Genomic DNA, 13,626 nt, shown 5'->3' on the forward strand with positions numbered 1-13,626 from the left:
TCCTTTCCCACCATCAACCTTCAGTAAACCCACATATAACATCAATGTGACACCCTGCGGGCAGCCTCTTTATCTGTTGTAGTGCTACAAACACCTTCAGAGCAGTTAGCCCATAAGGTGACCTCAATCCACCAGTGCCTCAAGGCTTGTGAGATTGTGTCAAACAGTTCAGTTGTGTGTCAAAGCTGTGAAGTTTTCCTTGGAAAAGCAAGAAGGCGCCAAAGAAAAGTCCAAACTTATGATTCTAATCTACAAATGTAAGTAGTATTTTTGGGGTCTTCTTAGGCTCCTCTTGAACACGTTTGAAGTCTCTCAGTAATCATACACTTAGTGAAGATGATAAATTGCTCAAAAAGTAGCTTGTTGTTTACACAAAGGTGATGTTTGTTGTGATGAACACCTGCACTGAAACTCCGTCATGAGTCATATGGCACAATGCCATGACAATAAACGTGCACAAGTATAGTCCATTACACACTTTTTTAGTGTTTCAATTTGATAAGAGTGTTTGGTACCAGATATGGTTTTTACTATCTGTCCTTCTGCTGTTTAATCCAGGGTTGAGAAAATACCACAACATCAGGTAGGACATAGAACCACTGTTTTAACCTGTTGTAACAAACTTTTTTAGCCAAAGTACCCACTTTCTCTTATTTCTGAATTCAAGTTCCCCCTTTGTCCGACTGCTACATTTTGCTCAGAATACTATGAAAAAAACACTACAGTCTAATGATGTAATAAATGGGTGATAAAACACATTTTTAAAAATCTCATTTTGTAAATTAGTGGAAAGCAAAGTGGTTCCCAACCTTTTTTGGATCATGACCTTATTTTGTTATCAAGAATTTCTGGCAACTTCAAAGTAATTTTTTTTCTAGAATTCGTTTTTGATCATGTTTGAGCTCAGATTTTAAGAAAAAAAATGTTTACTGCATTTTAGTTGAACTAGATTCACAAAGAAAAAGTATAGAAATACAGTTTTTAATTAAAAAAAGAAGAATTGAAAAATCTATTTTAATTTTTCAGAATTTTCAGACAACCCTACACACGGGGCTTATGAACAGATTTATTTGTATAGTTTTTAGCATTTCCAGTCATATCAAGTCTAATATGGGACCAAGACTGACCATTTATTTGTTGATTTTCCACTCTCTCTCTTTTTTAAGTACAAATAACTTCAAGACAACCAGGTACCACATAGTGAAAATGTACACTACTATATAACTTTGTTCTATAATATGGGAAAAAAAAAGCCCCTCTTCAGAAAGCCATTAAAATTATTTTGGGAACTGGAGTGCACTTTTTACAGAGGATTGTGTAATCAAGTGTAATCATTGAGCTATGGATTAAATGACAGCCTAGGTCTGGATTTGGGGCGGTTGCGTGTCAACAGGCAGGCTGATTATCCATATTGTGGGACTTGCTCAATAATCATCTGATTAGAGAAACGAGCTCAGTGGATTAGATTCTTTACTTTTGACAAGCGCTCCATACTCGTATTGACAGGTTTTGTGTTGTAATTACCGACCTGTCCAGTGGCCTTCGGTCTTTTCTTCACTGCCCCAATACCTACTATTACTCTGCAATGCAAACTTACTGTAAAATCCATTACACATTCAACTCTCTCCCTCTACCCCCACCCTCTCTAATCTTTATCTCTCTCTTTGTATTGTTATTCTCTAGTGCACCCAAGCCTGATCTGCAGTTTGGATGTAATCCAAACAAGCTGATGTCGTTTTGGCCAGTTATTACTGCTGGTGGACGCCAGCATAGACTCCAGTCTGAGGTAATCACGCCACTGGGATAATTGTGCTCTGTTAAACACTAACTGGATGTTTATGCTCGGACCCAAAGGGAAGTCATTAATGTCCTCTAAATTAAAGGAAATAAAGCCCCTTTTCTGCCTTTTGGGAGGAAAAGACCCTGACATTATCTCTAATGCAACATGCAGATTAATGACAAGATTCAGTGACTTGCCTCACGTTTTCCCAGCTACGCACACTTTAAAGTTTTTTTCCACTTCCATCTCTCAAGATTTGACTTTCAGTGGGCTGATTGTGACTGACATGATCACAAATGAGTGTGTTATCGTTTTCTTTTCACACAATTAACCACCCTTCAGCTAAAGTTGACCACTTTTTTTTATTGTGGATTTTACAATTTAGAAACCATCTAATGATTTATTTATTTATTTGTTGAACCTTTTGTTCTTCCCATCTGCACATTTACAAAGGATACCACTGAGCGTGATAGTGGTTAATGATTAAACTAAGTTAACTTTTTATATAAGCTGCTCCAACTCTGCAACAGGAAAACCAAGCTATCAGTGATAAGCCAACGCAGTCCTACAATGACTGTATCTCCAGCAGCTTATAAAGAAACAGTGGGTCAGAAAGGGAGCGGAGGAGTGCACGCTGATATGAGTAATGGCAAACAGCTGCTCCCGCTTACCGCTAAAAATAAACACACGTGTGCAACAGGTGTGCACGCGTGTGCATGTGCCTGCAGTAAAGTATGATTTGCTACAAGCTAACTGTATGATAAATGAAATCATATTAACATTTAAGTGTTGATACACGAATTTGTGTTAGCATTTTAAAGCTGCTATCCGGACTTTTTGAGAGGACATCTCGATGTCCCGCCCTCAACAGCTCCAGTTCCTCCCCCTGTCTCTGCAATCTACCAGAAGCCACTCCTCTACTTTTATGCATGCATAACAAGGTCGCATCAGGTCGCATTGATATAGGTCTATGGCTCAGGTAAAAGCCAAAATCATATTGACCTGTTTGCTGTTGTGACACGCTGCCTTGTTTCCGTGCACAGTTCTCCATAATTATATTTGCAATGTCATGTTAACAACTCAATTACTGATGACTTTTTAGAGTGCTATTAAGGAAATTAAAGCAGGAAATCATCAGTTGTTAATGGCAACTCATGCCATGAACAAGGGTGCTTTGCACATCATCCTTCTCACAAAATACTGTTGGGCTCTTTACATGGAAAGGTTAAAGAAGTGTTTATGAAAAAAAAAAAAAAAAAAAGCATTTTTTAAATCACTCTAGAAACATAATCAGAAAAAGTAAAAAACAACATAAACAACAAAAAAACACTGTTTCATGGCAACTACAGTTCCTGTTTGAATGGACAAGAGGATAAACTGGCTAGTAATGCATTTATTCCCTGACGAAACCTCGTTTCTGACTTGCTCTAAATAGTTTTTGGGTTGTAGTATGGTGACCTTTAGTCAGTTTTAAATGCAGATAATCATTAATTGTACTTGGAAATGAAGATTAATAAAATGTTCGGAGTTACAGAGTTATCAGAATTAGCCACTTCTTATGTACGGGCAATTCTGTCCCTTTACCAAATTTTGGAAAATGTAAGTTATCTTTTACCCTTTCAATTCAACTTCATTTGTATAGCACAATTTACAACAAAGTCATCTCAATGCACTTATCAAAATATAAAAATTCATAATAAGAAAGAAAAAAACCCAACAAGATCTACATGAATAAGAATTTAGCGACAGTGAGAAGAAACAACTCCCTTTTAACAGGAAGAAATCTCCGTTAGAACCAGGTTCAGAGGTGGCAGCCATCTGCGTCGACTGGTTGGGGTTAGTGAACAGAAGGACCAACAGAACAGGATAGAGAGATAGAACATGAAAGTGTCCCAGACGAGTTGAGCCATGAACCACAGATCAGGAACTGCCATAATCAGCTTCACGACATCTGAAACAGAGCAGAGAGAGAAGGGCGAGGAGAAGGCACTGACTGCAGAAAAACATGATACAATATTATCAAGTCAGCCTGCCTTGGCCTTGGGCCTCACTCCCAGTGGCCTAGTCAACACTTATTATAAAGGTGATGAATCTCTTCCCGTTTATTGGTAAGCTAACAGCGACTCCAAGGTCTGTAAATGCGACCGTTCACAGACGAACCCATGTCCGCTCTAATGGTTATGAATGATTCAGTCCTGTTTTTGCGGACTATAAATCATAACCAGCTACATCAGAATTTGAATCTCTTCCCCTTTATTGAACCAGTAAATGCAACCGTTTACAGACGAGCCCATGTCTGCTCTAGCGATTAGATTATGTTATGATGGCATAATGGCAGTAATTCATTATTTATCTGCTTGAGTGAACATGTAATCTTATTTAAATTGCACCATTAATGCTGACAAAAACAAATACTTGTGTGTGTGTGTGTATATATACACACATATATACATACAGTATATCAGTGGAAAGTGTGGAAAAAAATCTAGATCACATTTATTTGGTGAAACATTGATTTATTGATTATATCATGAAAGACGGGTGATATCATTCACCACCCACCAATAAGAGTTTTGCTCTCCTACCTCCTACATAATCCGTTTTTGTTTTTTATATTTTAATAAGCTTATAAGAGTCCTGTTTTAACAACTTTTTTTTGATAAAGCCTTGTTGATAGACTTCTTAGAACATTTTAATTTAGTCATATCAATGCATTATGATTTTACCTTTTTGAAAAACATAAGTGTCAAAATCATCTAAAATGTTGCCAGTTCTTTTTTCACCAAGTAAACTGCGATAGTCTCCAGTAACTCCAGTAGATGAATGTGGTGGTTTGTAGTGCCATTCTGATTTAGTTTGATTTGAAGCCACAGAATGAAGCTGCTCGTGCTCAGTAGGGCTCTCTTTTGTTTGAGTCTACCAGCAGCCAGTAAAAATGTGTGTAATGAGGTAAAATACAAATACAAAAATCAGAGAAAATGGAAAGCCCCAATAGCCTTACATTATTGAACAAACGTTTTTTTTGAAAACCTCAACTCTCCTTCAGTTAGAACAATTCAGAATTATGTTAAAATTGTGGCTTGTGGTGTTGTTTCATCTCGCTCCATCGAAACTCTACTTAAGCTGAAACCCTGTTGAGAGGTCCAAAGTTCCAGTAACAGAATCTGAAGGGGTAAGGTCTAAACCCCAGGCAGCAAAAATAATCATCTGGCTTCTATTGGGAGTAAGGAGCCGGCCTGCCGCCAATGATAACAATTCTCTCATCAACTGACGGATAGTTAGAAAGAAAGAGTGGTCAGGGGGAGTGAGAGTGTTTATCTCATGTGTGTTGTGTCGGTGCCTATCAGCATATGTTGTGATGCTTTACTTGTAGTTTCAGAGCATTTCAAAAGACTCGTACGCAACCACAAAAATCAGGCACATGACCTTTTGTTCTGCCACTCAACAATAACCCACACAAACTGTCAAACACAACAGCCGAAGCATCGGTCGCTGCCATTGGTTGGTTACATTTCTGGGAAAAGCATCTCTTATCAAGGGCACAGCTCTTTCTTAGAACAGTGAACACTCAGTTAGCATTAGCATCAAGCAACTCACCTCTGAGAACTACTTCAAAAAAACAACAAAAAAAAAACATGGTGGTTTTGCTACTTGATGACATGACAGGATTAGGGTTTCACTTTCAAAATAAGAGCCTGTAAAACCCCAAGGACTGGTACCATTAAAGGACTAAAAGGGTTTGCTGGAGTAGGATGTAGTACACTGACAATGACATTTTTAGACCTATAGCGTAGGTCAAAGTCAGGTAGGCAGAAGAGAACATGCATACTTCACACATTGAGACATGTAGAGAAGCCTCTTGAGTAATCTATGAAAACTTGAATTTTAATCTATTCTATCTTATGAGTACAGAAAACAGACACTTGGGCGAGGTCATCTATTTCAGATATCTTTGAACAAACTACAGTACTAGCATCTTTCACCATCTCATGGCTATTGCCATGAGTCCTGTTATTTGGAGCGCAATACATGGTCACCCCACTGTCTAAAATAAACTTGTTTAAGAAAAAGTAAAAGTAGAATATGCAGGTATGATTACAAATAATGTATTAAAAGATAAACGGTTGAAAGCTAGAAGACTTAATTTGATGTTATGAAGGGCTTTTCTGTCATTCTTCTCATCAGACACATATATTGCATGCATGTGTGTGTGTCACTGTATGTGTGTGATTTCCAATAAAAGGATTAGGAAAGCCTGTCTTAAATATTCTGTCTGGTGTTCCCTGAGGCCTACTGGTGAGGACAGATCCCTGCTGGAGACTGACTCTGTTTGCCTGAATCACAGCGTGGGTGTCTGTACATACTATTGTGTGTCAATATGCTTTGTACATCCCAATCCCTACATCACACCATTTCACATTAAGAATACCTTTTGTTTTAATTTTTAACCAATTTCACTGCAGTGTCCCGATAAAAGTCCTAATGAGAATTAAGAAGCATTCAGTTAGTCTTCGTCTTCTTTGTTTGTTGGTCACATTTAAACCTGAAATGAAACATATCTTTAACTATGCTGTAGCCTAGTTGTTCTCAAACCTTTTTGGTTCAAGTACCCACTTATGTCCAACTAATACAATTTGCTTTGAATTCTGTAAAAAAACAAAACAACGCTAAAACATAATAATGGAGCACACATTTTAAAGAATCTAACGGTATAAATAAGTGGAATGAAACAGTATTTCGTGCCTCCTGAATATATTTATTTCTATAATTTTCATCGTTTCCTATCATCGCCCTCCTGATGTATTTTCAGTTCATGTTCTAATCAAGATCATTTCTATCATTTTGTGTGTTTTGGTGTAATTTTGCGTGTTTTGTTTTTGTTTGTTCTTTTTATTTTTCAGTGTCTCTTATTTTGTGTGTTTTCGTTGTCGTTTTTTGTGTTGTTGGTATTATTTAGATAATTCTCTCAGTGTGCGTGTGTTTTTGGTGTTGTTTGGTTGTTTCTTATGTAGTTTTGTATGTTTCTCTGTTATTTGTGTATTTTGTAGTGATCTTGTGCATTTTTCTCTCATTTACGGTTTTTGTTGTCATTTTGTGAGTTGCTGGTAATGTAAGTTTTAACTAAAAATAAACATGATAAAACCTCATATTTTTAATGATTTCATTTGTAGTTTTCTACACTCTCTCAAGGACCCCCCGTAGTGCCGTCGCGTACCCCCATTTGAGAAACTGCTGTAGACGACCATACAGCACTTCTGCTATTGTTCAGGAGTTCTGTAAAAACATCAGCCGAGGTTACTTGATCTTTTGATCAAAGTCCTATGTTTGGATTTTTAAAAGCGCTTGATTAGCTAGACATTAGTAAAGTAAACACAGCATGCATGGTCTCCACTGTCTGTCTGTTAGCACCTGATGGGGATAAAAGCAGGAAGGGCAGCCTTTGTGCAGCATGAACACATGTGTCCAGTGTCCCCTGGATAGTGTCCAGTTTTCTGTCCTGGCATTATGAACTAAAGACGTGATTTATTGTAAACTCACGCCCATCGCCAGCACTGTAAATGCATTTAGGTCAAGCTTTCCTCTGCTGTAATCTCACTTTGAGATTTACAGTACACAAAAGAGAAGGACTGAAATTTTTAAATAAACATTTTATGCAGTGAACATTAGCATCAGTCATATGGCTGTCTGTTTTATTAAAGCAGTGCCCCATCTCCCCTGTGAATTACAGTGCCTTTAGCACAGCTAACAGTGAATTTCTTTCTTCTTTCTCTACTTGGAGCCACTTGCTGTCTTTTTGTTGTATTTAGACCTCCATAAAATACAACCACAAGGAGATCTAAGTTTAAATGCAGCTCTGTGTATAAAGTTCTGACACTCCCCGTGTTGAGAATATTAAAAGTTCAACAGCCATGACAGGCAGATGTTGAACAGGTTGCTGTTGTAAAAAAAAAAAAAAAAAAGAAAATGTGGTCAAGGAAGGTTGACGGAGTTTGTGAGCACGTGTGTATGTACCAGCGTTTGTTTGTCCTCTGCAGAGAATATGGTAACAATGATAACCTGCATCCGGTAGCTGTAGATACATACAAGTCTTCTGTCTTGTCAGAGGTAGAGGTATAGTGTGGGTATTTTCACTTTTCTTCTCGTCTCAGCTTTGCACATCACACAAACCAGTCTCCTTGGCTGGAGGATCATTTGTTTGTCAGCGTTAGTCATTATCCAGCCTGATTTTGGGAGCTTTCACACCTGTATAGTCTCTGGGTTAGGGTTACGTCATCTTTGATACTTCCTGTGTTTGGTATAAATTGCTCTAGATTTTTGGTGTATTCGAAATGGAACACTCCATACTATACACTACAAACTCAATGAGTATATACTGTTTATTGGCTTATTTGGTCTCAAGGCACTTTAAAAAATGTATTGAATTACATTTTTGTCACTCTCCTAGTGCCAAAACAACACCACACAACATTTGCTTCGGCAGCTGATGATTTACAAATTAAGCACTGCTGTCTACTATATACTATAAGTATGGTTAGGATGATGACCGAGGATGACCATTCCCACTGAAATATACTTCGAAGATTCCCAAGATGCATTTCGAAGCACACTGATGCTAAATATCACCTTTGAAAGTTCCAAAAGCATTTTAAGCGAGAAAGGGACCAAGCAGAATATCAACATGTGGTCATTTGATTCATAAAACTCACAGATACACATTTCATGCATTTGAAGATTTTCAAAGACCTGCCATTGTGCTACTGACTAAATTTGTCAATAGTTAACGTCATAACAAAAGCCCTATTTACAAAAAACTAATGGAAGACAAGAGATGCTTTTGTTTTGAAAAGGGGATGTTTGAGTTTTTGGCTTGAGGCCAGTGTCACAAACTGAGTTTACCTCCGAACTAGCAGAAATTCATTTTCCGGTAGTGCGCATGCTCATAATCGATCTCAAGGTAAATTCGGACCGTAACACCGGTCTGGTGTGCCCACCGTGCACCCCTTAAAAACGCGCCGATATAGTATACATCCGGGTATTTCTCGCAAAATCATTTTTTCATACTATCTAATGTGGACACACGACATACTAATTTTGACATCAAATTTAGTATGAGTAGTACGTTGGTATGCCATTTTGAACACAGACGTTGACTGGAAATGCTTTGAGTTCAACCAAAACAATTGCTAAAATTTTCTATACGAGCAAATTAATGCCAGAGCATCTTAAACACATCTTTCTCACCCCTGATATTTATCAAAGCACAACAATGGATCATACAACTACAGTATAAACCCACACTAACTACACTTTTTTAGATTTCAAACACAGGATAACGACCCGTGTGTGATTTGTCTTATTACATCTACTGTTTATATCAACTGTTGTCAAGCCAAAGGTTCTAAAAGCAGTTTGTCAATCTTTCTCTTGTATTTAAGTCGTGCAGAGGTCTTCTAAACACGACTTGTTAGTATTTCAGTGTGTGAGTGTCAGGTCACTGTGCTCCAAGTTCCAACCATGGTTGCTGAAAGGCTGTGTCGCCACAGCAGGGACACATCCTGCCCCCTGACTGACTGACTGACTCAGGAAAACAGAGTACGGTAGTAGTTTGATTATACTTTTGCCAAAGAATGGTATTCGTTGATAGATTTTGTATAAAAGGAGGAAAGGTGCATAAAAAAAGGTTTAAAAAAACTATTGTGCGAACAGAAGTGCTTCAGAGAACCGGTAGTTAAAGAAGGGCAACAGTTGTCTACTTAAGGGGAAACGTTTGTCTCACCACATGTGATTATCTAACTCCTTATTGTGTGAGTGTAAAAATGGCCTCTTTGCAATGATCCAAATCAAGTGAATGAAAATGAGCATTAGTCAGAACCAAAATAGGTTGTTTCTCTCTCGTCTTCCCTCCCTATGCTTTTCTGGCTCCCCGTCTTCTTCCTCCTGCAGGGTCTGCCCAGGTTGTTTTGATTTCGCAGTGGGTGAGGGCTAGCCTCGACCTCATCTGACCTCCAGCCCAGCTTCTGCCGATGTCAGCATCTTGCAGCAGATTGGAGCGTGCAGTTTTTAAACAAAGCCCAGCCTCGGCCCCTGAGGGGGACTCATCCTCTTCGTTTCTTAAAGGGGCCGTACACTAACTGTTTGAGGAGTTCTGTGTCAATTTGTTTCAGCTGGAGTTGTTTTCACACTGTTTTGGTCACTTGTTTTTTTGTGGCGGGGGATTTTTTTTTTTCCCCCTCAGTTCCAGGGATGGTATAGTTTGTTGTTACATGAGCTGAACAAAAAACAAAAACATGAGACATAACAGATGATTGGGAGCATGTGGCAGATTTTGTGCTTGCTCAGGGACCTTTATGTCCGACAGAGCTCTCTGTGTAGGAGGAACCGACAGTGTTATACCTACTCATAACTTCTTATCACCACCGCCTCTCTATTATATCTGGGAAGAGATTAGCCATGCACGCTCAAAGCATTCATCAGTTTTAATGGTCTTTTTTTTTTTTTTCTTTCTTTGACCAGAGTTAATGTGTTTGCTAGAACTCCCAAACGCCAATTAGAAAATGTTTGATCATAGAAAGACTTTACAGACGGCACTTAGTAAAACATTATCTTAATTTTAACTAACTAATTCTTGCCCTCTATAGCAGTGGTTCTCAAACGTTTTTGGCTCAAGTACCCCCTTTCTCTTCTTTCTGAATCCAAATAACCCCCTTTTGTTCGCCTTCAACATTTTGCTTAGAATTGTATGAAAAAAATAACTATAAAGCATAAAGATGGAATAAATAAGTGATAAACACACATTTGAAAGAATCCCATTGTAAATAGGTGGAATAAAACCATATTTAGTTCCTCCTGAATGAATATATTTCTATAGTTTTTATCATTTCTGGTCATCTCCCACTGGATGTGGGACCAAGACTGGCCCTTGTATTTTCAGTTTATGTTCTTATCAAGATAATTGCCATCATTATTATGATTCACATTTTAATTAAAAATAAACATATTTTTCATTATTTGTTAGTTAATTTTCCACTTTCTCTCAACTACCCCCTGTAGTGCCACCACACTGCTCAATAGGGTTTTAATACAGGTCTGAAATACCATCAACCCATTAAAAAAATCACTTCACCCAAACAAGGAAAATTAGATTTTTCAAATTCTTTGAATGAAAAACCAAAGGAATTTGAACCTTATATATAAACTTAAGATCACAGAAAAAAAAAATAGAATTTTTATGATCAGTTCAGCAAGCAAGGGCAAAACTATCAAATGAAAAGCTGCAGAGCAATGACGAAGACAAAAACTAAAAAAAAACCAAAGACATTAACAAAATAAAATAACGAGATCGCCACAAAAATGCAGGTAAAAATGATTGACGCAGAGACGAACATGGAGTGACAAACAGTTTGCCACACGCAGAGACAGAGACTAAATACACCAGAGGGAGACGACAAGATTAGTTGCAGCTGGGAGTCACAGGTGAAATGAGTGAGGCTAATTTGTGGAGAAAAGTTAAATTAAAGAAGAAAAGTACACAAAATGCCATTGTCAACTCATCACCTTGTTAGCAAGTAAATATTAAATAAAATAGTGTCAAGATATTAAGTACAAAATTATTTCCACATACAAATATTATTTCAATAAATAAAGAAATAAAAGCTTGCAACACAGCATTTTAGGTCTTGAATAATGAAATGAGAAACTCTCCATCATGTAAGACAAAATGATCCCCTTGACTAAGTTGAGTGTAATCTACTTTAGATTTTTTTTCAGAATAGTAAGCACATTTTTATTTTCATTTAAAATTTTGTTTTATAATTTACATTTATGTACATGTTAAATTCCATTTTTCCAAGTTTTATTCTATGCACTTTTTTCACAGAGTGGGTGCAAACCAGGGCTGTTTGTAGGCAGGAATATATGAGGGGGGCAGTCAGAAACATGAATATGTACACATCATGCTCCAGGACTTTGTTACCCCTGTGCTTATAGTAACAGTGTTTGGGTTGTTAGCTCTACCTTCAGACCTGTCCAACATGGGTGTCTCACCTGAAGACTAAGCTCCTGCTGGTATAGCTCTTAAGGTCACTGAGGAACGCAAACCCCCTGACCACAATGAGGTGGCAATCCCTCAGGAGGGGGGGGGAACTGACAAATAAAAATAAAATAAAATAAATAAAATATGTTTCATTCAGATGCTCATTCTCATATTCTACATGAGATATGATGAGCGCTTCCACCTGCTCCAGAGTCTCATCCTGTAACTGCATCCCCAGGTTGAGGCTGTCTGGAAGGGGTCTCTCCAGTCTGCTGTGGACGTGCCCAGGAGGGCTTCAAACTCAGCCTCCATGGCCACCGTGTAAGTGCAGTGACGTACGGGGAGGTTCGTGGCTCTTTTTCAGTCAGATTTACAAATATTTGAACCCATTCATAGAGTAGCTTAAATTCACCATTCAATCGGCAATGTGCACATTGACTACTAGAAAAATCAAATGCACAATGGTCACGTTGACATGAGAGCTTTAATTCCTCTTTAAATCATAATACAAGTTAAATCCTATTTAAACTGAACTTGTGAACACTTAATTCCAAATGAAAATGTATTTCCGAATCAAAGTTATATGCGAATTAGGTGGCTGCTTTATTCCGATTAGTTCCTATCTCCCTTTTCCTGCTCAGAGGACCAAAGTGAAACAATATGTTATTGTCAAGCTGCTGCTTTAAACTACAATTAAAATAAAAATGAAAACAGTTCTCATGTGGTCTTCTATGTTGTAGCCAAAAATAAAAGGTTCCTTGTATGTTTTTCCCCGATAGACGTGATATGTCACGTTCGCCCCCTGTCCAATCAGAAGCCTTCCCAACCCCCAGACCTAAAGCAGAATTGATTAAAGCAGAATAAACCTGTTTTCCATGTAAACCTCAAATCGGAATGACTATTTTCATGTAAACACGAAGCAGAATACTTTAATTCCGAATTAAAAAAAACATCATTTAACCATGGCCAATAAATAGATCAGCTTGGTTGAGCTATTGTAATTATACAATATACTCCACGCACCCAATCACACAATTGGGCCCCAGACTGAAGTCATAGTGCTGGCATGTCGCCTGCACCTGACCCAACTTTATTGCCCCCGTGTGCCCTCCCTTTAGTTGGTGCGTGGAGGATTTGTGTGAACAGCTGGCTCAAGGACGTCAGGCTCCAGACTCCGATCATCTAATATCTCCTGCCTGGCCCTGAGGTTCCATGTCCTGGGGAAACGCCATACATAAAGGGCCTCTTATCTGGACAGGGCCCCTTTACATTGGGCTGCTAATAAAACACAGCAGAGACTCTTTGACTGTATTCTAAAGCCCGGCCATATTTAAGATAACAACGACACATCAAAAGAGTGAATCACTGTGGGCTCTACAAGCCCTAATCCTTTATTTGTTTGGTTCAGACCAACAGTCACTCCTCCAAATGAAATTACACACCATGAATCAGAATTTTCACAGACAACTTTGTGACTTCTCTGGCAACAAAACGGCATACGTCCAGCTGGTAAAGCCCTAAGACTAAGTTATTTCAAGCTTTCCAAAGCAGACTGAAACACATCAGTCTAATAGGGCTTCTCTTACTATATTGCCTCCTTAAATTCAATAAGACAAACAGGATGATTTAAGGACCTGCAGCTTAAGCTTAATGGTTGTACCACACAGATCTCTGTGAATCATACAAGAGGTCATTATCTAACAGTGGCGCCACTGTCTGTCAAATCACAAGAGCAGTGATGACCGTCCATCATGAGATCCACATTAGTTTAGATTGCATAGTGAATCAGTATTTGTGAGGGTGAGGGGGGGCG

At 38.3% G+C, this 13,626-nt stretch overlaps 1 long non-coding RNA gene across 1 annotated transcript in view; it reads left to right on the forward strand.

Moving 5' to 3' along the window:
- The first annotated feature begins 1,316 nt into the window (after window positions 1-1,316).
- The window catches only part of LOC114456223 (uncharacterized), a 43,218-nt gene continuing 30,908 nt past the window's right edge, over window positions 1,317-13,626 (forward strand). Inside the window, exon 1 of the long non-coding RNA XR_003672814.1 lies at window positions 1,317-1,786. This is a non-coding gene — a long non-coding RNA (uncharacterized LOC114456223). The remainder of the gene's footprint in view (window positions 1,787-13,626) is intronic.

The sequence above is a fragment of the Gouania willdenowi genome, chromosome 22 (assembly GCF_900634775.1).
Source record: "Gouania willdenowi chromosome 22, fGouWil2.1, whole genome shotgun sequence".
Lineage (NCBI taxonomy): Eukaryota > Metazoa > Chordata > Actinopteri > Blenniiformes > Gobiesocidae > Gouania > Gouania willdenowi.